The following is a 22,645-nucleotide window of genomic DNA, read 5'->3' on the forward strand; positions in this document are numbered from 1 at the left end:
TTAGAAATTGGGTGTTGAATGGAGTTCTCGATAAGCATTGTTTTAGGGTTAAATAGGTTAAGAGTCAGGAATAGCCAATACATAAGAACTGTAACTGTTCAAATGCCAGTGCAATCAATGCCAAATGAAGCAATTGGAAAAGCTGAAGCCTTTCTTTCAAACTTTTGCTTTTAGGGTAATTAAAAAAGTATTCCCATTTAGGGCAATGCTGTGCATAGAGCCATATAGGCAAGAAAAAAAATTTGAGGATAACATTGAAATATCTATCTTCCTACAATTCCTTTCCGTCCTAGAACACAACCATGCCATCAAACATCCTCTATGTTTTCTAGTTTTCCTAACCCTAACCCTAGCTAAGGGTTTGGGTGGTTAGGGTTAGAGCTCCAGATTGTCTCCGAAGAATCAATGCAACCTTCCACTCATTTGAGTGGAAAATAAACCTCAGGGCATTAATATATCAGCTTTATAACACTCAACAGTCTTGCCAAACCAAAGAAAATGTATGAACTGTGCTACAATTTTATTTCTTGACAAGTATTCCGTCATTAGAAATTGGGTGTTGAATGGAGTTCTTGATAAGCATTGTTTTAGGGTTAAATAGGTTAAGAGTCAGGAATAGCCAATACATAAGAACTGTAACTGTTCAAATGCCAGTGCAATCAATGCCAAATGAAGCAGTTGGAAAAGCTGAAGCCCATCTTTCAAACTTTTGCTTTTAGGGTAGTTAAGAAATCATTCCCATTTAGGGCAATGCTGTGCATAGAGCCATATAGGCAAGAAAAAAAATGTGAGGATAACATTGAAATATCAATATTCCAACAATTCCTTTCCGTCCTAGAACACAAGCATGCCATCAAACATCTTCTATGTTTTCTAGTTTTCCTAACCCTAACCCTAGCTAAGGGTTTGGGTGGTTAGGGTTAGAGGTCCAGATTGTCTCCGAAGAATCAATGCAACCTTCCACTCATTTGAATGGAAAATATATCTCAGGGCATTAATATATCAGCTTTATAACACTCAACAATCTTGCCAAACCAAAGAAAATGTATGAACTGTGCTACAATTTTATTTCTTGACAAGTATTCCCTCATTAGAAATTGCGTCTTGAAAGGAGTTCTCGATAAGCATTGTTCCAGGGTTAAATAGGTTAAGAGTCAGGAATAGCCAATACATAAGAGCTGTAACTGTTCAAATGCCAGTGCAATCAATGCCAAATAAAGCAGTTTGAAAAGCTGAAGCCCTTCTTTCAAACGTTTGCTTTTAGGGTAGTTAAGAAAACATTCCCATTTAGGGCAATGCTGTGCATAGAGCCATATAGGCAAGAAAAAAAATGTATAGATTGCATTGATATATCTGTCTTCCTACAATTCCTTTCCGTCCTAGAACACAACCATGCCATCAAGCATCCTCTGTTTTCTAATTATCCTATCCCTAGCTAAGGGCTTGGGTGGTTAGGGTTAGAGGTCCAGATTGTCTCAGAAGAATCAATGCAACCTTCCACTCATTTGAGTGGAAAATATATCTCAGGGCATCAATATATTAGCTTTATAACACAAAACAATCTTGCCAAACCAAAGAAAATTATGAACTGTGCTACAATTTTATTTCTTGACAAGTATTCCGTCATTAGAAATTTTGTGTTGAATGGAGTTCTCGATAAGCATTGTTTCAGGGTTAAATAGGTTAAGAGTTAGGAATAGCCAATACATATAGCTGTAACTGTTCAAATGCCAGTGCAATCAATGCCAAATGAAGCAGTTTGAAGAGCTGAAGCCCTTCTTTCAACCGTTTGCTTTAAGGGTAGTTAAGAAAACATTCCCAATTAGGGCAATGCTGAACTTAAAGCCATATAGGCAAGAAAAAAAATGTATAGATAGCATTGAAATATCTATCTTCCTACATTTCCTTTCCGTCCTAGAAAACAACCATGCCATCTACATCTATGTTTTCTAATTATCCTAACCCTAACCCTAGCTAAGGGTTTGGGTGGTTAGGGTTAGAGGTCCAGATTGTCTCCGAAGAATCAATGCAACCTTCCACTCATTTGAGTGGAAAATATATCTCAGGGCATTAATATATCAGCTTTACAACACTCAACAATCTTGCCAAACCAAAGAAAATGTATGAACTGTGCTACAATTTTATTTCTTGACAAGTATTCCGCCTTTAGAAATTGTGTGTTGAATGGAGTTTTCGATAAGCATTGTTTCAGGGTTAAATAGGTTAAGAGTCAGGAATAGCCAATACATAATAGCTGTAACTGTTCAAATTCCAGTGCAATCAATGCCAAATGAAGCAGTTTGAAAAGCTGAATCCCTTCTTTCAAACTCTTGCTTTTAGGGTAATTAAGAAAACATTCCCATTTAGGGCAATGCTGTGCATAGAGCCATATAGGCAAGAACAAAAATGTGAAGATAGCATTGAAATATCTATCTTCCAACAATTCCTTTCCGTCCTAGAACACAACCATGCCATCAAACATCCTCTATGTTTTCTAGTTTTCCTAACCCTAACCCTAGCTAAGGGTTTGGGTGGTTAGGGTTAGAGCTCCAGATTGTCTCCGAAGAATCAATGCAACCTTCCACTCATTTGAGTGGAAAATATACCTCAGGGCATTAATATATCAGCTTTATAACACTCAACAATCTTGCCAAACCAAAGAAAATGTATGAACTGTACTACAATTTTATTTCTTGACAAGTATTCCGTCATTAGAAATTGCGTATTGAATGGAGTTCTCGGTAAGGATTGTTTCAGGGTTAAATAGGTTAAGAGTCAGGAATAGCCAATACATAAGAGCTGTAACTGTTCAAATGCCAGTGCAATCAATGCCAAATGAAGCAGTTTGAAAAGCTGAAGCCCTTCTTTCAAACTCTTGCTTTAGGGTAATTAAGAAAACATTCCCATTTAGGGCAATGCTGTGCATAGAGCCATATAGGCAAGAAAAAAAATGTGAAGAAAGCATTGAAATATCTATCTTCCTACAATTCCTTTCCGTCCTAGAACACAACCATGCCATCTACATCCTCTATGTTTTCTAATTATCCTATCCCTAACCCTAGCTAAGGGTTTGGGTGGTTAGGGTTAGAGCTCCAGATTGTCTCTGAAGAATCAATGCAACCTTCCACTCATTTGAGTGGAAAATATACCTCAGGGCATTAATATATCAGCTTTATAACACTCAACAATCTTGCCAAACCAAAGAAAATGTATGAACTGTGCTACAATTTTATTTCTTGACAATTATTCCGTCATTAGAAATTGGGTGTTGAATGGAGTTTTCGATAAGCATTGTTTCAGGGTTAAATAGGTTAAGAGTCAGGAATAGCCAATACATAAGAGCTGTAACTGTTCAAATGCCAGTGCAATCAATGCCAAATGAAGCACTTGGAAAAGCTGAAGCCCTTCTTTCAAACTTTTGATTTTAGAGTAATTAAAAAATTATTCCCATTTAAGGCAATGCTGTGCATAGAGCCATATAGGCAAGAAAAAAAATGTGAAAATAGCTATGAAATATCCCTCTTCCTACAATTCCTTCCCATCCTAGAACACAACCATGCCATCAAACATCCTCTATGTTTTCTAATTTTCCTAACCCTAACCCTAGCTAAGGGTTTGGGTGGTTAGGGTTAGAGGTCCAGATTGTCTCCGAAGAATCAATGCAAACTTCCAATCATTTGAGTGGAAAATATACCTCAGGACATTAATATATCAGCTTTATAACACTCAACAGTCTTGTCAAACCAAAGAAAATGTATGAACTGTGCTACAATTTTATTTCTTGACAACTATTCCGTCATTAGAAATTGCGTGTTGAATGGAATTCTCGATAAGCATTGTCTCAGGGTTACATAGGTTAAGAGTCAGGAATAGCCAATACATAAGAGCTGTAGCTGTTCAAATGCCAGTGCAATCAATGCCAAATGAAGCAGTTTGAAAAGCTGAAGCCCTTCTTTCACACTTTTGCTTTTAGGGTAATTAAGAAATCATTCCCATTTAGGGCAATGCTGTGCATAGAGCCATATAGGCAAGAAAAAAAATGTGAAGATAGCATTGAAATATCTATCTTCCTACAATTCCTTTCCGTCCTAGAACACAACCATGCCATCTACATCCTCTATGTTTTCTAATTATCCTATCCCTAACCCTACCTAAGGGTTTGGGTGGTTAGGGTTAGAGGTCCAGATTGTCTCCGAAGAATCAATGCACCCTTCCACTCATTTGAGTGGAAAATAAATCTCAGGGCATCAATATATTAGCTTTATAACACTCAACAATCTTGCCAAACCAAAGAAAATGTATGAACTGTGCTACAATTTTATTTCCTGACAAGTATTCCGTCATTTGCAATTGCGTGTTGAATGGAATTCTCGATAAGCATTGTCTCAGGGTTAAATAGGTTAAGAGTCAGGAATAGCCAATACATAAGAGCTGTAACTGTTCAAATGCCAGTGCAATCAATGCCAAATGAAGCAGCTGGAAAAGCTGAAGCCCTTCTCTCAAACTTTTGCTTTTAGGGTAATTAAAAAATCATTCCTTTTTAGGGTAATGCTGTGCATAGAGCCATATAGGCAAGAAAAAAAAATGTGAAGATAGCATTGAAATATCTATCTTCCTACAATTCCTTTCCGTCCTAGAACACAACCATGCCATCAAACATCCTCTATGTTTTCTAGTTTTCCTAACCCTAACCCTAGCTAAGGGTTTGGGTGGTTAGGGTTAGAGCTCCAGATGGTCTCCGAAGAATCAATGCAACCTTCCACTCATTTGAGTGGAAAATATATCTCAGGGCATTAATATATCAGCTTTATAACACTCAACAATCTTGCCAAACCAAAGAAAATGTATGAACTGTGCTACAATTTTATTTCTTGACAAGTATTCCGTCATTAGAAATTGCGTGTTGAATGGAATTCTCGATAAGCATTGTTTCAGGGTTAAATAGGTTAAGAGTCAGGAATAGCCAATACATAATAGCTGTAAATGTTCAAATGCCAGTGCAATCAATGCCAAATGAAGCAGCTGGAAAAGCTGAAGCCCTTCTTTCAAACTTTTGCTTTTAGGGTAATTAAAAAATCATTCCTTTTTAGGGTAATGCTGTACATAGAGCCATATAGATAAGAAAAAAAAAATGTGAAGATAGCATTGAAATATCTATCTAACTACAATTCCTTTCCGTCCTAGAACACAACCATGCCATCAAACATCCTTTATGTTTTCTAGTTTTCCTAACCCTAACCCTAGCTAAGGGTTTGGGTGGTTAGGGTTAGAGGTCCAGATTGTCTCCGAAGAATCAATGCAAACTTCCAATCATTTGAGTGGAAAATATACCTCAGGACATTAATATATCAGCTTTATAACACTCAACAGTCTTGTCAAACCAAAGAAAATGTATGAACTGTGCTACAATTTTATTTCTTGACAACTATTCCGTCATTAGAAATTGCGTGTTGAATGGAATTCTCGATAAGCATTGTCTCAGGGTTACATAGGTTAAGAGTCAGGAATAGCCAATACATAAGAGCTGTAGCTGTTCAAATGCCAGTGCAATCAATGCCAAATGAAGCAGTTTGAAAAGCTGAAGCCCTTCTTTCAAACTTTTGCTTTTAGGGTAATTAAGAAATCATTCCCATTTAGGGCAATGCTGTGCATAGAGCCATATAGGCAAGAAAAAAAATGTGAAGATAGCATTGAAATATCTATCTTCCTACAATTCCTTTCCGTCCTAGAACACAACCATGCCATCTACATCCTCTATGTTTTCTAATTATCCTATCCCTAACCCTACCTAAGGGTTTGGGTGGTTAGGGTTAGAGGTCCAGATTGTCTCCGAAGAATCAATGCACCCTTCCACTCATTTGAGTGGAAAATAAATCTCAGGGCATCAATATATTAGCTTTATAACACTCAACAATCTTGCCAAACCAAAGAAAATGTATGAACTGTGCTACAATTTTATTTCCTGACAAGTATTCCGTCATTTGCAATTGCGTGTTGAATGGAATTCTCGATAAGCATTGTCTCAGGGTTAAATAGGTTAAGAGTCAGGAATAGCCAATACATAAGAGCTGTAACTGTTCAAATGCCAGTGCAATCAATGCCAAATGAAGCAGCTGGAAAAGCTGAAGCCCTTCTCTCAAACTTTTGCTTTTAGGGTAATTAAAAAATCATTCCTTTTTAGGGTAATGCTGTGCATAGAGCCATATAGGCAAGAAAAAAAAATGTGAAGATAGCATTGAAATATCTATCTTCCTACAATTCCTTTCCGTCCTAGAACACAACCATGCCATCAAACATCCTCTATGTTTTCTAGTTTTCCTAACCCTAACCCTAGCTAAGGGTTTGGGTGGTTAGGGTTAGAGCTCCAGATGGTCTCCGAAGAATCAATGCAACCTTCCACTCATTTGAGTGGAAAATATATCTCAGGGCATTAATATATCAGCTTTATAACACTCAACAATCTTGCCAAACCAAAGAAAATGTATGAACTGTGCTACAATTTTATTTCTTGACAAGTATTCCGTCATTAGAAATTGCGTGTTGAATGGAATTCTCGATAAGCATTGTTTCAGGGTTAAATAGGTTAAGAGTCAGGAATAGCCAATACATAATAGCTGTAAATGTTCAAATGCCAGTGCAATCAATGCCAAATGAAGCAGCTGGAAAAGCTGAAGCCCTTCTTTCAAACTTTTGCTTTTAGGGTAATTAAAAAATCATTCCTTTTTAGGGTAATGCTGTACATAGAGCCATATAGATAAGAAAAAAAAATGTGAAGATAGCATTGAAATATCTATCTAACTACAATTCCTTTCCGTCCTAGAACACAACCATGCCATCAAACATCCTTTATGTTTTCTAGTTTTCCTAACCCTAACCCTAGCTAAGGGTTTGGGTGGTTAGGGTTAGAGGTCCAGATTGTCTCCGAAGAATCAATGCAACCTTCCACTCATTTGAGTGGAAAATATACCTCAGGGCATTAATATATCAGCTTTTTAACACTCAACAATCTTGCCAAACCAAAGAAAATGTATGAACTCTGCTACAATTTTATTTCTTGACAAGTATTCCGTCATTAGAAATTGCGTGTTGAATGGAATTCTCGATAAGCATTATCTCAGGGTTACATAGGTTAAGAGTCAGGAATAGCCAATACATAAGAGCTGTAGCTGTTCAAATGCCAGTGCAATCAATGCCAAATGAAGCAGTTGGAAAAGCTGAAGCCCTTCTTTCAAACTCTTGCTTTTAGGGTAATTAAGAAATCATTCCCATTTAGGGCAATGCTGTGCATAGAGCCATATAGGCAAGAAAAAAAATGTGAAGATAGCATTGAAATATCTATCTTCCTACAATCCCTTTCCATCCTAGAACACAACCATGCCATCTACATCCTCTATGTTTTCTAATTATCCTATCCCTAACCCTAGCTAAGGGTTTGGGTGGTTAGGGTTAGAGGTCCAGATTGTCTCCGAAGAATCAATGCAACCTTCCACTCATTTGAGTGGAAAATATACCTAAGGGCATTAATATATCAGCTTTATCACACTCAACAGTCTTGCCAAACCAAAGAAAATGTATGAACTGTGCTTCAATTTTATTTCTTGACAAGTATTCCGTCATTAGAAATTGCGTGTTGAATGGAATTCTCGATAAGCATTCTCTCAGGGTTACATAGGTTAAGAGTCAGGATTAGCCAATACATTAGAGCTGTAACTGTACAAATGCCAGTGCAATCAAAGCCAAATGAAGCAGTTTGAAAAGCTGAAGCCCTTCTTTCAAACTTTTGCTTTTAGGGTAGTTAAGAAATCATACCCATATAAGGCAATGCTGTGCATAGAGCCATATAGGCAAGAAAAAAAATGTGAAGATAGCATTGAAATATCTATCTTCCTACAATTCCTTTCCGTCCTAGAACACAACCATGCCATCTACATCCTCTATGTTTTCTAATTATCCTATCCCTAACCCTACCTAAGGGTTTGGGTGGTTAGGGTTAGAGGTCCAGATTGTCTCCGAAGAATCAATGCACCCTTCCACTCATTTGAGTGGAAAATAAATCTCAGGGCATCAATATATTAGCTTTATAACACTCAACAATCTTGCCAAACCAAAGAAAATGTATGAACTGTGCTACAATTTTATTTCCTGACAAGTATTCCGTCATTTGCAATTGCGTGTTGAATGGAATTCTCGATAAGCATTGTTTCAGGGTTAAATAGGTTAAGAGTCAGGAATAGCCAATACATAATAGCTGTAAATGTTCAAATGCCAGTGCAATCAATGCCAAATGAAGCAGCTGGAAAAGCTGAAGCCCTTCTTTCAAACTTTTGCTTTTAGGGTAATTAAAAAATCATTCCTTTTTAGGGTAATGCTGTACATAGAGCCATATAGGTAAGAAAAAAAAAATGTGAAGATAGCATTGAAATATCTATCTAACTACAATTCCTTTCCGTCCTAGAACACAACCATGCCATCAAACATCCTTTATGTTTTCTAGTTTTCCTAACCCTAACCCTAGCTAAGGGTTTGGGTGGTTAGGGTTAGAGGTCCAGATTGTCTCCGAAGAATCAATGCAACCTTCCACTCATTTGAGTGGAAAATATACCTCAGGGCATTAATATATCAGCTTTTTAACACTCAACAATCTTGCCAAACCAAAGAAAATGTATGAACTCTGCTACAATTTTATTTCTTGACAAGTATTCCGTCATTAGAAATTGCGTGTTGAATGGAATTCTCGATAAGCATTATCTCAGGGTTACATAGGTTAAGAGTCAGGAATAGCCAATACATAAGAGCTGTAGCTGTTCAAATGCCAGTGCAATCAATGCCAAATGAAGCAGTTTGAAAAGCTGAAGCCCTTCTTTCAAACTCTTGCTTTTAGGGTAATTAAGAAATCATTCCCATTTAGGGCAATGCTGTGCATAGAGCCATATAGGCAAGAAAAAAAATGTGAAGATAGCATTGAAATATCTATCTTCCTACAATCCCTTTCCGTCCTAGAACACAACCATGCCATCTACATCCTCTATGTTTTCTAATTATCCTATCCCTAACCCTAGCTAAGGGTTTGGGTGGTTAGGGTTAGAGGTCCAGATTGTCTCCGAAGAATCAATGCAACCTTCCACTCATTTGAGTGGAAAATATACCTAAGGGCATTAATATATCAGCTTTATCACACTCAACAGTCTTGCCAAACCAAAGAAAATGTATGAACTGTGCTTCAATTTTATTTCTTGACAAGTATTCCGTCATTAGAAATTGCGTGTTGAATGGAATTCTCGATAAGCATTCTCTCAGGGTTACATAGGTTAAGAGTCAGGAATAGCCAATACATAAGAGCTGTAACTGTTCAAATGCCAGTGCAATCAATGCCAAATGAAGCAGTTTGAAATGCTGAAGCCCTTCTTTCAAACTTTTGCTTTTAGGGTAATTAAGAAAACATTCCCTTTTAGGGCAATGCTGTGCATAGAGCCATATAGTCAAGAAAAAAAATGTGAAGATAGCATTGAAATATCCATCTTCCTACAATTCCTTTCCGTCCTAGAACACAACCATGCCATCAAACATCCTTTATGTTTTCTAGTTTAACTAACCCTAACCCTAGCTAAGGGTTTGGGTGGTTAGGGTTAGAGGTCCAGATTGTCTCCGAAGAATCAATGCAACCTTCCACTCATTTGAGTGGAAAATATACCTCAGGACATTAATATATCAGCTTTATAATACTCAACAGTCTTGCCAAACCAAAGAAAATGTATGAACTGTGCTACAATTTTATTTCTTGACAAGTATTCCGTCATTAGAAATTGCGTGTTGAATGGAATGATCGATAAGCATTGTTTCAGGGTTAAATAGGTTAAGAGTCAGGAATAGCCAATACATAAGAGCTGTAACTGTTCAAATGCCAGTGCAATCAATGCCAAATGAAGCAGTTTGAAAAGCTGAAGCCCTTCTTTCAAACTTTTGCTTTTAGGGTAATTAAGAAAACATTCCCTTTTAGGGCAATGCTGTGCATAGAGCCATATAGGCAAGAAAAAAAATGTGAAGATAACATTGAAATATCAATATTCCAACAATTCCTTTCCGTCCTAGAACACAACCATGCCATCAAACATCCTCTATGTTTTCTAGTTTTCCTAACCCTAACCCTAGCTAAGGGTTTGGGTGGTTAGGGTTAGAGGTCCAGATTGTCTCCGAAGAATCAATGCAACCTTCCACTCATTTGAGTGGAAAACATACCTCAGGGCATTAATATATCAGCTTTTTAACACTCAACAATCTTACCAAACCAAAGAAAATGTATGAACTGTGCTACAATTTTATTTCTTGACAAGTATTCCGTCATTAGAAATTGCATGTTGAATGGAATTCTCGATAAGCATTGTTTCAGGGTTAAATAGGTTAAGAGTCAGGAATAGCCAATACATAATAGCTGTAAATGTTCAAATGCCAGTGCAATCAATGCCAAATGAAGCAGCTGGAAAAGCTGAAGCCCTTCTTTCAAACTTTTGCTTTTAGGGTAATTAAAAAATCATTCCTTTTTAGGGTAATGCTGTACATAGAGCCATATAGATAAGAAAAAAAAAATGTGAAGATAGCATTGAAATATCTATCTTCCTACAATTCCTTTCCGTCCTAGAACACAACCATGCCATCAAACATCCTCTATGTTTTCTAGTTTTCCTAACCCTAACCCTAGCTAAGGGTTTGGGTGGTTAGGGTTAGAGGTCCAGATTGTCTCCGAAGAATCAATGCAACCTTCCACTCATTTGAGTGGAAAATACTTCTCAGGGCATCAATATATTAGCTTTATAACACTCAACAATCTTGCCAAACCAAAGAAAATGTATGAACTGTGCTACAATTTTATTTCCTGACAAGTATTCCGTCATTTGCAATTGCGTGTTGAATGGAATTCTCGATAAGCATTGTTTCAGGGTTAAATAGGTTAAGAGTCAGGAATAGCCAATACATAAGAGCTGTAACTGTTCAAATGCCAATGCAATCAATGCCAAATGAAGCAGCTGGAAAAGCTGAAGCCCTTCTCTCAAACTTTTGCTTTTAGGGTAATTAAAAAATCATTCCTTTTTAGGGTAATGCTGTGCATAGAGCCATATAGGCAAGAAAAAAAATGTGAAGATAGCATTGAAATATCTATCTTCCTACAATTCCTTTCCGTCCTAGAACACAACCATGCCATCAAACATCCTCTATGTTTTCTAGTTTTCCTAACCCAAACCCTAGCTAAGGGTTTGGGTGGTTAGGGTTAGAGGTCCAGATTGTCTCCGAAGAATCAGTGCAACCTTCCACTCATTTGAGTGGAAAATATACCTCAGAACATTAATATATCAGCTTTATAACACTCAACAGTCTTGCCAAAGCAAAGAAAATGTATGAACTGTACTACAATTTTATTTCTTGACAAGTATTCCGTCATTAGAAATTGCGTGTTGAATGGAATTCTCGATAAGCATTGTTTCAGGGTTAAATAGGTTAAGAGTCAGGAATAGCCAATACTTAAGAGCTTAACTGTTCAAATGCCAGTGCAATCAATGCCAAATGAAGTAGTTTGAAAAGCTGAAGCCCTTCTTTCAAATTTTTCCTTTTAGGGTAATTAAGAAAACATTCCCTTTTAGGGCAATGCTGTGCATAGAGCCATATAGGCAAGAAAAAAATGTGAAGATAGCATTGAAATATCTATCTTCCTACAATTCCTTTCCGTCCTAGAACACAACCATGCCATCAAACATCCTCTATGTTTTCTAATTTTCCTAACCCTAACCCTAGCTAATGGTTTGGGTGGTTAGGGTTAGAGGTCCAGATTGTCTCCGAAGAATCAATGCAACCTTCCACTCATTTGAGTGGAAAATATATCTCAGGGCATTAATATTTCAGCTTTATAACACTCAACAATCTTGCCAAACCAAAGAAAATGTATGAATTGTGCTACAATTTTATTTCTTGACAATTATTCCGTCATTAGAAATTGCGTGTTGAATGGAATTCTCGATAAGCATATTTTCAGGGTTAAATAGGTTAAGAGTCAGGAATAGCCAATACTTAAGAGCTTAACTGTTCAAATGCCAGTGCAATCAATGCCAAATGAAGTAGTTTGAAAAACTGAAGCCCTTCTTTCAAACTTTTCCTTTTAGGGTACTTAAGAAAACATTCCCTTTTAGGGCAATGCTGTGCATAGAGCCATATAGGCAAGAAAAAAAATGTGAAGATAACATTGAAATATCAATATTCCTACAATTCCTTTCCGTCCTAGAACACAACCATGCCATCAAACATCCTCTATGTTTTCTAATTTTCCTAACCCTAACCCTAGCTAAGGGTTTGGGTGGTTAGGGTTAGAGCTCCAGATTGTCTCCGAAGAATCAGTGCAACCTTCCACTCATTTGAGTGGAAAATATACCTCAGGACATTAATATATCAGCTTTATAACACTCAACAGACTTGCCAAACCAAAGAAAATGTATGAACTGTGCTACAATTTTATTTCTTGACAAGTATTCTCTCATTAGAAATTGCGTGTTGAGTGGAATTCTCGATAAGCATTGTTTCAGGGTTAAATAGGTTACGAGTCAGGAATAGCCAATACATAAGAGCTGTAACTGTTCAAATGCCAGTGCAATCAATGCCAAATTAAGCAGTTTGAGATGCTGAAGCCCTTCTTTCAAACTCTTGCTTTTAGGGTAATTAAGAAATCATTCCCATTTAGGGTAAAGCTGTGCATAGAGCCATATAGGCAAGAAAAAAAATGTGAAGATAGCATTGAAATATCTATCTTCCTACAATTCCTTTCCGTCCTAGAACACAACCATGCCATCTACATCCTCTATGTTTTCTAATTATCCTATCCCTAACCCTAGCTAAGGGTTTGGGTGGTTAGGGTTAGAGGTCCAGATTGTCTCCGAAGAATCAATGCAACCTTCCACTCATTGAAGTGGAAAATATACCTCAGGGCATTAATATATCAGCTTTATAACACTCAACAGTCTTGCCAAACCAAAGAAAATGTATGAACTGTGCTACAATTTTATTTCTTGACAAGTATTCCGTCATTAGAAATTGCATGTTGAATGGAGTTCTCGATAAGCATTGTTTCATGGTTAAATAGGTTAAGAGTCAGGAATAGCCAATACATAAGAGCTGTAACTGTTCAAATGCCAGTGCAATCAATGCCAAATTAAGCAGTTTGAGAAGCTGAAGCCCTTCTTTCAAACTCTTGCTTTTAGGGTAAATAAGAAAACATTCCCATTTAGGGCAATGCTGTGCATAGAGCCATATAGGCAAGAAAGAAAATGTGAAGATAGCATTGAAATATCTATCTTCCTACAATTCCTTTCCATCCCAGAACACAACCATGCAATCAAACATCCTCTATGTTTTCTAATTTTCCTAACCCTAACCCTAGCTAAGGGTTTGGTGGTTAGGGTTAGAGGTCCAGATTGTCTCCGAAGAATCAATGCAACCTTCCACTCATTTGAGTGGAAAATATACCTCAGGGCATTAATATATCAGCTTTATAACACTCAACAATCTTGCCAAACCAAAGAAAATGTATGAACTGTGCTACAATTTTATTTCTTGACAAGTATTCCGTCATTAGAAATTGCGTGTTGAATGGAATTCTCGATAAGCATTGTTTCAGGGTTAAAAAGGTTAAGAGTCAGGAATAGCCAATACTTAAGAGCTGTAACTGTTCAAATGCCAGTGCAATCAATGCCAAATGAAGCAGTTGGAAAAGCTGAAGCCCTTCTTTCAAACTTTTGCTTTTAGGGTAATTAAGAAAACATTCCCTTTTAGGGCAATGCTGTGCATAGAGCCATATAGGCAAGAACAAAAATGTGAAGATAGCATTGAAATAACTATCTTCCTACAATTCCTTTCCGTCCTAGAACACAACCATGCCATCAAACATCCTCTATGTTTTCTAATTATCCTAACCCTAACCCTAGCTAAGGGTTTGGGTGGTTAGGGTTAGAGGTCCAGATTGTCTCCGAAGAATCAATGCAACCTTCCACTCATTTGAGTGGAAAATATACCTCAGGGCATTAATATATCAGCTTTATAACACTCTACAATCTTGCTAAACCAAAGAAAATGTATGAACTGTGCTACAATTTTATTTCTTGACAAGTATTCCGTCATTAGAAATTGCGTGTTGAATGGAATTCTCGATAAGCATTGTTTCAGGGTTAAAAAGGTTAAGAGTCAGGAATAGCCAATACTTAAGAGCTGTAACTGTTCAAATGCCAGTGCAATCAATGCCAAATGAAGCAGTTTGAAAAGCTGAAGCCCTTCTTTAAAACTTTTGCTTTTAGGGTAATTAAGAAATCATTTCCATTTAGGGCAATGCTGTGCATAGAGCCATATAGGCAAGAAAAAAAATGTGAAGATATCATTGAAATATGTATCTTCCTACAATTCCTTTCCGTCCTAGAACACAACCATGCCATCTACATCCTCTATGTTGTCTAATTATCTATCCCTAACCCTAGCTAAGGGTTTGGGTGGTTAGGGTTAGAGGTCCAGATTGTCTCTGAAGAATCAATGCAACCTTCCACTCATTTGAGTGGAAAATATACCTCAGGGCATTAATATATCAGCTTTATAACACTCAACAATCTTGCCAAACCAAGGAAAATGTATGAACTGTTCTACAATTTTATTTCTTGACAAGTATTCCGTCATTAGAAATTGCGTGTTGAATGGAATTCTCGATAAGCATTGTTTCAGGGTTAAATAGGTTAAGAGTCAGGAATAGCCAATACTTAAGAGCTGTAACTGTTCAAATGCTAGTGCAATCAGTGCCAAATGAAGCAGTGTGAAAAGCTGAAGCCCTTCTTTCAAACTATTGCTTTTAGGGTAATTAAGAAAACATTCCCTTTTAGGGGAATACTGTGCATAGAGCCATATAGGCAAGAAAAAAAATGTGAAGATAGCATTGAAATATGTATCTTCCTACAATTCCTTTCCGTCCTAGAACACAAAAATGCCATCAAACATCCTCTATGTTTTCTAATTTTCCTAACCCTAACCCTAGCTAAGGGTTTGGGTGGTTAGGGTTAGAGGTCCAGATTGTCTCCGAAGAATCAATGCAACCTTTCACTCATTTGAGTGGAAAATATACCTCAGGGCATCAATATATTACCTTTATAACACTCAACAATCTTGCCAAACCAAAGAAAATGTATGAACTGTGCTACAATTTTATTTCTTGACAAGTATTCCGCCATTAGAAATTGTGTGTTGAAAGAGTTCTCGATAAGCATTGTTTCAGGGTTAAATAGGTTAAGAGTCAGGAATAGCCAATACATAAGAGCTGTAACTGTTCAAATGCCAGTGCAATCAAAGCCAAATGAAGCAGCTCGAAAAGCTGAAGCCCTTCTTTCAAACTTTTGCTTTTAGGGTAATTAAAAAATCATTCCTTTTTAGGGCAATTTCGTGTATAGAGCCATATAGGCAAGAAAAAAAAATGTGATGATAACATTGAAATATATATCTTCCTACAATTACTTTCCGTCCTAGAACACAACCATGCCATCTACATCCTCTATGTTTTCTAATTATCCTATCCCTAACCCTAGCTAAGGGTTTGGGTGGTTAGGGTTAGAGGTCCAGATTGTCTCCGAAGAGTCAATGCAACCTTCCACTCATTTAATTGGAAAATGTATCTCAGGGCGATAACATATCAGCTTTATAACACTCAACAATCTTGCCAAACCAAAGAAAATGTATAAACTGTGCTACAATTTTATTTCTTGACAAGTATTCCGCCATTAGAAATTGCGTGTTGAATGGAGTTCTCGATAAGCATTGTATCAGGGTTAAATAGGGTAAGAGTCAGGAATAGCCAATACTTAAGAGCTGTAACTGTTAAAATACCTGTGCAATCAATGCCAAATGAAGCACTTGGAAAAGCTGAAGCCCTTCTTTCAAACTCTTGCTTTTAGGGTATTTAAGATATCATTCCCATTTAGGGCAATGCTGTGCATAGAGCCATATAGGCAAGAAAAAAAAATGTGAAGATAGCATTGAAATATCTATCTTTCTACAATTACTTTCCGTCCTAGAACACAACCATGCCATCAAACATCCTCTATTTTTCTATTTTTCCTAACCCTAACCCTAGCTAAGGGTTTGGGTGGTTAGGGTTAGAGGTCCAGATTGTCTCTGAAGAATCAATGCAACCTTCCACTCATTTGAGTGGAAAATATACCTCAGGGCATTAATATATCAGCTTTATAACACTCAACAATCTTGCCAAACCAAGGAAAATGTATGAACTGTGCTACAATTTTATTTCTTGACAAGCATTCCGTCATTAGAAATTGCGTGTTGAATGGAGTTCTCGATAAGTATTGTTTCAGGGTTATATAGGTTAAGAGACAGGAATAGCCAATACATAAGAGCTGTAACTGTTCAAATGCCAGTGCAATCAAAGCCAAATGAAGCAGCTGGAAAAGCTGAAGCCCTTCTTTCAAACTTTTGCTTTTAGGGTAAATAAAAAATCATTCCTTTTTAGGGCAATGCTGTGCATAGAGCCATATAGGCAAGAAAAATAATGTGAAGATAGCATTGAAATATCTAGCTTCCTACAATTCCTTTCCGTCCTAGAACACAACCATGCCATCAAACATCCTCTATGTTTTCTAGTTTTCCTAACCCTAACCCTAGCTAAGGGTTTGGGTGGTTAGGGTTAGACGTCCAGATTGTCTCCGAAGAATCAATGCAACCTTCCACTCATTTGAGTGGAAAATATACCTCAGGGCATTAATATATCAGCTTTATAACACTCAACAATCTTGCCAAACCAAAGAAAATGTATGAACTGTGCTACAATTTTATTTCTTGACAATTATTCCGTCATTAGAAATTGCGTGTTGAATGGAGTTCTCGATAAGCATTGTTTCAGGGTTAAATAGGTTAAGAGTCAGGAATAGCCAATACATAAGAGCTGTAACTGTTCAAATGCCAGTGCAATCAATGCCAAATTATGCAGTTTGAAAAGCTGAAGCCCTTCTTTCAAACTTTTGCTTTTAGGGTAATTAAAAAATCATTCCCTTTTAGAGCAATTTCATGCATAGAGCCATATAGGCAAGAAAAAAAAATGTGATGATAACATTGAAATATATATCTTCCTACAATTACTTTCCGTCCTAGAACACAACCATGCCATCTACATCCTCTATATTTTCTAATTATCCTATCCCTAACCCTAGCTAAGGGTTTGGGTGGTTAGGGTTAGAGGTACAGATTGTTTCCGAAGAATCAATGCAACCTTCCACTCATTTGAGTGGAAAATATACCTCAGGGCATTAATATATCAGTTTTATAACACTCAACAGTCTTGCCAAACAAAAGAAAATGTATGAATTGTGCTACAATTTTATTTCTTGACAAGTATTCCGCCATTAGAAATTGCGTGTTGAATGGAATTCTCGATAAGCATTGTTTCAGGGTTAAATAGGTTAAGAGTCAGGAATAGCCAATACTTAAGAGCTGTAACTGTTAAAATACCTGTGCAATCAATGCCAAATGAAGCAGTTGGAAAAGCTGAAATTCTTCTTTCAATCTTTTGCTTTTATGGTAGTTAAGATATCATTCCCATTTAGGGTAATGCTGTGCATAGAGCCATATAGGCAAGAAAAAAAAGTGAAGATAGCATTGAAATATCTATCTTCCTACAATTACTTTCCGTCCTAGAACACAACCATGCCAGCTACATCCTCAATGTTTTCTAATTTTCCTATCCCTAACCCTAGCTAAGGGTTTGGGTGGTTAGGGTGAGGTCCAGATTGTCTCCGAAGAATCAATGCAACCTTCCACTCATTTGAGTGGAAAATAAATCTCAGGGCATTAATATATCAGCTTTATAACACTCAATCTTGCCAAACCAAGGAAAATGTATGAACTGTGCTACAATTTTATTTCTTGACAAGTATTCCGTCATTAGAAATTGTGTGTTGAATGGAGTTTTCGATAAGCATTGTTTCAGGGTTAAATAGGTTAAGAGTCAGGAATAGCCAATACATAATAGCTGTAACTGTTCAAATGCCAGTGCAATCAATGCCAAATGAAGCAGTTTGAAAAGCTGAAGCCCTTCTTTCAAACTTTTGCTTTTAGGGTAGTTAAGAAATCATACCCATATAAGGCAATGCTGTGCATAGAACCATATAGGCAAGAAAAAAAATGTGAAGATAACATTGAAATATTTATCTTCCTACAATTCCTTTCCGTCCTAGAACACAAGCATCCCATGTACATCCTCTGTGTTTTCTAATTATCCTATCCCTAACCCTAGCTAAGGGTTTGGGTGGTTAGGGTTAGAGGTCCAGATTGTCTCCGAAGAGTCAATGCAACCTTCCACTCATTTGAGTGGAAAATATACCTCAGGGCATTAATATATCAGCTTTATAACACTCAACAATCTTGCCAAACAAAAGAAAATGTATGAACTGTGCTACAATTTTATTTCTTGACAAGTATTCCGCCATTAGAAATTGTGTGTTGAAAGAGTTCTCGATAAGCATTGTTTCAGGGTTAAATAGTTTAAGATTCAGGAATAGCCAATACATAAGAGCTGTAACTGTTCAAATCCCAGTGCAATCAAAGCCAAATGAAGCAGCTGGAAAAGCTGAAGCCCTTCTTTCAAACTTTTGCTTTTAGAGTAATTAAATTATTCCTTTTTAGGGCAATGCTGTGCATAGAACCATATAGGCAAGAAAAAAAATGTATAGATTGCATTGATATATCTGTCTTCCTACAATTCCTTTCCGTCCTAGAACACAACCATGCCATCAAGCATCCTCTATGTTTTCTAATTATCCTATCTCTAGCTAAAGGTTTGGGTGGTTAGGGTTAGAGGTCCAGATTGTCTCAGAAGAATCAATGCAACCTTCCACTCATTTGAATGGAAAATATACCTCAGGGCAATAATTTATCAGCTTTATAATACTCAACAATCTTGCCAAACCAAAGAAAATGTATGAACTGTGCTACAATTTTATTTCTTGACAAGTATTCCGTCATTACAAATTGCGTGTTGAATGGAGTTCTCGATAAGCATTGTTTCAGGGTTAAATAGGTTAAGAGTCAGGAATAGCCAATACATAAGAGCTGTAACTGTTCACATGCCAGTGCAATCAATGCCAAATGAAGCAGCTGGAAGAGCAGAACCCCTTCTTTCAAACTTTTGCTTTTAGGGTAATTAAAAAATCATTCATTTTTAGGGCAATGCTGTGCATAGAGCCATATAGGCAAAAAAAATTTGATGATAACATTGAAATGTATATCTTCCTACAATTCCTTATCATCCTAGAACACAACCATGCCATCAAACATCCTCTATGTTTTCTAGTTTTCCTAACCCTAACCCTAGCAAGGGTTTCGGTGGTTAGGGTTAGAGGTCCAGATTGTCTCTGAAGAATCAATGCAATCTTCCACTCATTTGAGTGGAAAATATACCTCAGGGCATTAATATATCAGCTTTATAACACTCAACAATCTTGCCAAACCAAAGAAAATTTATGAACTGTGCTACAATTTTATTTCTTGACAAGTATTCCGCCATTAGAAATTGTGTGTTTAATGGAGTTCTCGATAAGCATTGTTTCAGGGTTAAATAGGTTAAGAGTCAGGAATAGCCAATACATAATAGCTGTAACTGTTCAAATGCCAGTGCAATCAATGCCAAATGAAGCAGTTTGAAAAGCTGAAGCCCTTCTTTCAAACTCTTGCTTTAGGGTAATTAAGAAAACATTCCCATTTAGGGCAATGCTGTGCATAGAGCCATATAGGCAAGAAAAAAAATGTGAAGAAAGCATTGAAATATCTATCTTCCTACAATTCCTTTCCGTCCTAGAACACAACCATGCCATCTACATCCTCTATGTTTTCTAATTATCCTATCCCTAACCCTAGCTAAGGGTTTGGGTGGTTAGGGTTAGAGCTCCAGATTGTCTCTGAAGAATCAATGCAACCTTCCACTCATTTGAGTGGAAAATATACCTCAGGGCATTAATATATCAGCTTTATAACACTCAACAATCTTGCCAAACCAAAGAAAATGTATGAACTGTGCTACAATTTTATTTCTTGACAATTATTCCGTCATTAGAAATTGGGTGTTGAATGGAGTTTTCGATAAGCATTGTTTCAGGGTTAAATAGGTTAAGAGTCAGGAATAGCCAATACATAAGAGCTGTAACTGTTCAAATGCCAGTGCAATCAATGCCAAATGAAGCACTTGGAAAAGCTGAAGCCCTTCTTTCAAACTTTTGCTTTTAGGGTAATTAAGAAATCATTCCCATTTAGGCTAATGCTGTGCATAGAGCCATATAGGCAAGAAAAAAAATGTGAAGATAGCATTGAAATATCTATCTTCCTACAATTCCTTTCCGTCCTAGAACACAACCATGCCATCTACATCCTCTATGTTTTCTAATTATCCTATCCCTAACCCTACCTAAGGGTTTGGGTGGTTAGGGTTAGAGGTCCAGATTGTCTCCGAAGAATCAATGCACCCTTCCACTCATTTGAGTGGAAAATAAATCTCAGGGCATCAATATATTAGCTTTATAACACTCAACAATCTTGCCAAACCAAAGAAAATGTATGAACTGTGCTACAATTTTATTTCCTGACAAGTATTCCGTCATTTGCAATTGCGTGTTGAATGGAATTCTCGATAAGCATTGTCTCAGGGTTAAATAGGTTAAGAGTCAGGAATAGCCAATACATAAGAGCTGTAACTGTTCAAATGCCAGTGCAATCAATGCCAAATGAAGCAGCTGGAAAAGCTGAAGCCCTTCTCTCAAACTTTTGCTTTTAGGGTAATTAAAAAATCATTCCTTTTTAGGGTAATGCTGTGCATAGAGCCATATAGGCAAGAAAAAAAAATGTGAAGATAGCATTGAAATATCTATCTTCCTACAATTCCTTTCCGTCCTAGAACACAACCATGCCATCAAACATCCTCTATGTTTTCTAGTTTTCCTAACCCTAACCCTAGCTAAGGGTTTGGGTGGTTAGGGTTAGAGCTCCAGATGGTCTCCGAAGAATCAATGCAACCTTCCACTCATTTGAGTGGAAAATATATCTCAGGGCATTAATATATCAGCTTTATAACACTCAACAATCTTGCCAAACCAAAGAAAATGTATGAACTGTGCTACAATTTTATTTCTTGACAACTATTCCGTCATTAGAAATTGCGTGTTGAATGGAATTCTCGATAAGCATTGTTTCAGGGTTAAATAGGTTAAGAGTCAGGAATAGCCAATACATAATAGCTGTAAATGTTCAAATGCCAGTGCAATCAATGCCAAATGAAGCAGCTGGAAAAGCTGAAGCCCTTCTTTCAAACTTTTGCTTTTAGGGTAATTAAAAAATCATTCCTTTTTAGGGTAATGCTGTACATAGAGCCATATAGATAAGAAAAAAAAAATGTGAAGATAGCATTGAAATATCTATCTAACTACAATTCCTTTCCGTCCTAGAACACAACCATGCCATCAAACATCCTTTATGTTTTCTAGTTTTCCTAACCCTAACCCTAGCTAAGGGTTTGGGTGGTTAGGGTTAGAGGTCCAGATTGTCTCCGAAGAATCAATGCAACCTTCCACTCATTTGAGTGGAAAATATACCTCAGGGCATTAATATATCAGCTTTTTAACACTCAACAATCTTGCCAAACCAAAGAAAATGTATGAACTCTGCTACAATTTTATTTCTTGACAAGTATTCCGTCATTAGAAATTGCGTGTTGAATGGAATTCTCGATAAGCATTATCTCAGGGTTACATAGGTTAAGAGTCAGGAATAGCCAATACATAAGAGCTGTAGCTGTTCAAATGCCAGTGCAATCAATGCCAAATGAAGCAGTTGGAAAAGCTGAAGCCCTTCTTTCAAACTCTTGCTTTTAGGGTAATTAAGAAATCATTCCCATTTAGGGCAATGCTGTGCATAGAGCCATATAGGCAAGAAAAAAAATGTGAAGATAGCATTGAAATATCTATCTTCCTACAATCCCTTTCCATCCTAGAACACAACCATGCCATCTACATCCTCTATGTTTTCTAATTATCCTATCCCTAACCCTAGCTAAGGGTTTGGGTGGTTAGGGTTAGAGGTCCAGATTGTCTCCGAAGAATCAATGCAACCTTCCACTCATTTGAGTGGAAAATATACCTAAGGGCATTAATATATCAGCTTTATCACACTCAACAGTCTTGCCAAACCAAGGAAAATGTATGAACTGTTCTACAATTTTATTTCTTGACAAGTATTCCGTCATTAGAAATTGCGTGTTGAATGGAATTCTCGATAAGCATTGTTTCAGGGTTAAATAGGTTAAGAGTCAGGAATAGCCAATACTTAAGAGCTGTAACTGTTCAAATGCTAGTGCAATCAGTGCCAAATGAAGCAGTGTGAAAAGCTGAAGCCCTTCTTTCAAACTATTGCTTTTAGGGTAATTAAGAAAACATTCCCTTTTAGGGGAATACTGTGCATAGAGCCATATAGGCAAGAAAAAAAATGTGAAGATAGCATTGAAATATGTATCTTCCTACAATTCCTTTCCGTCCTAGAACACAAAAATGCCATCAAACATCCTCTATGTTTTCTAATTTTCCTAACC

Source organism: Lepisosteus oculatus, chromosome 6 (assembly GCF_040954835.1).
Source record: "Lepisosteus oculatus isolate fLepOcu1 chromosome 6, fLepOcu1.hap2, whole genome shotgun sequence".
NCBI classification, from domain to species: Eukaryota; Metazoa; Chordata; class Actinopteri; order Semionotiformes; family Lepisosteidae; genus Lepisosteus; species Lepisosteus oculatus.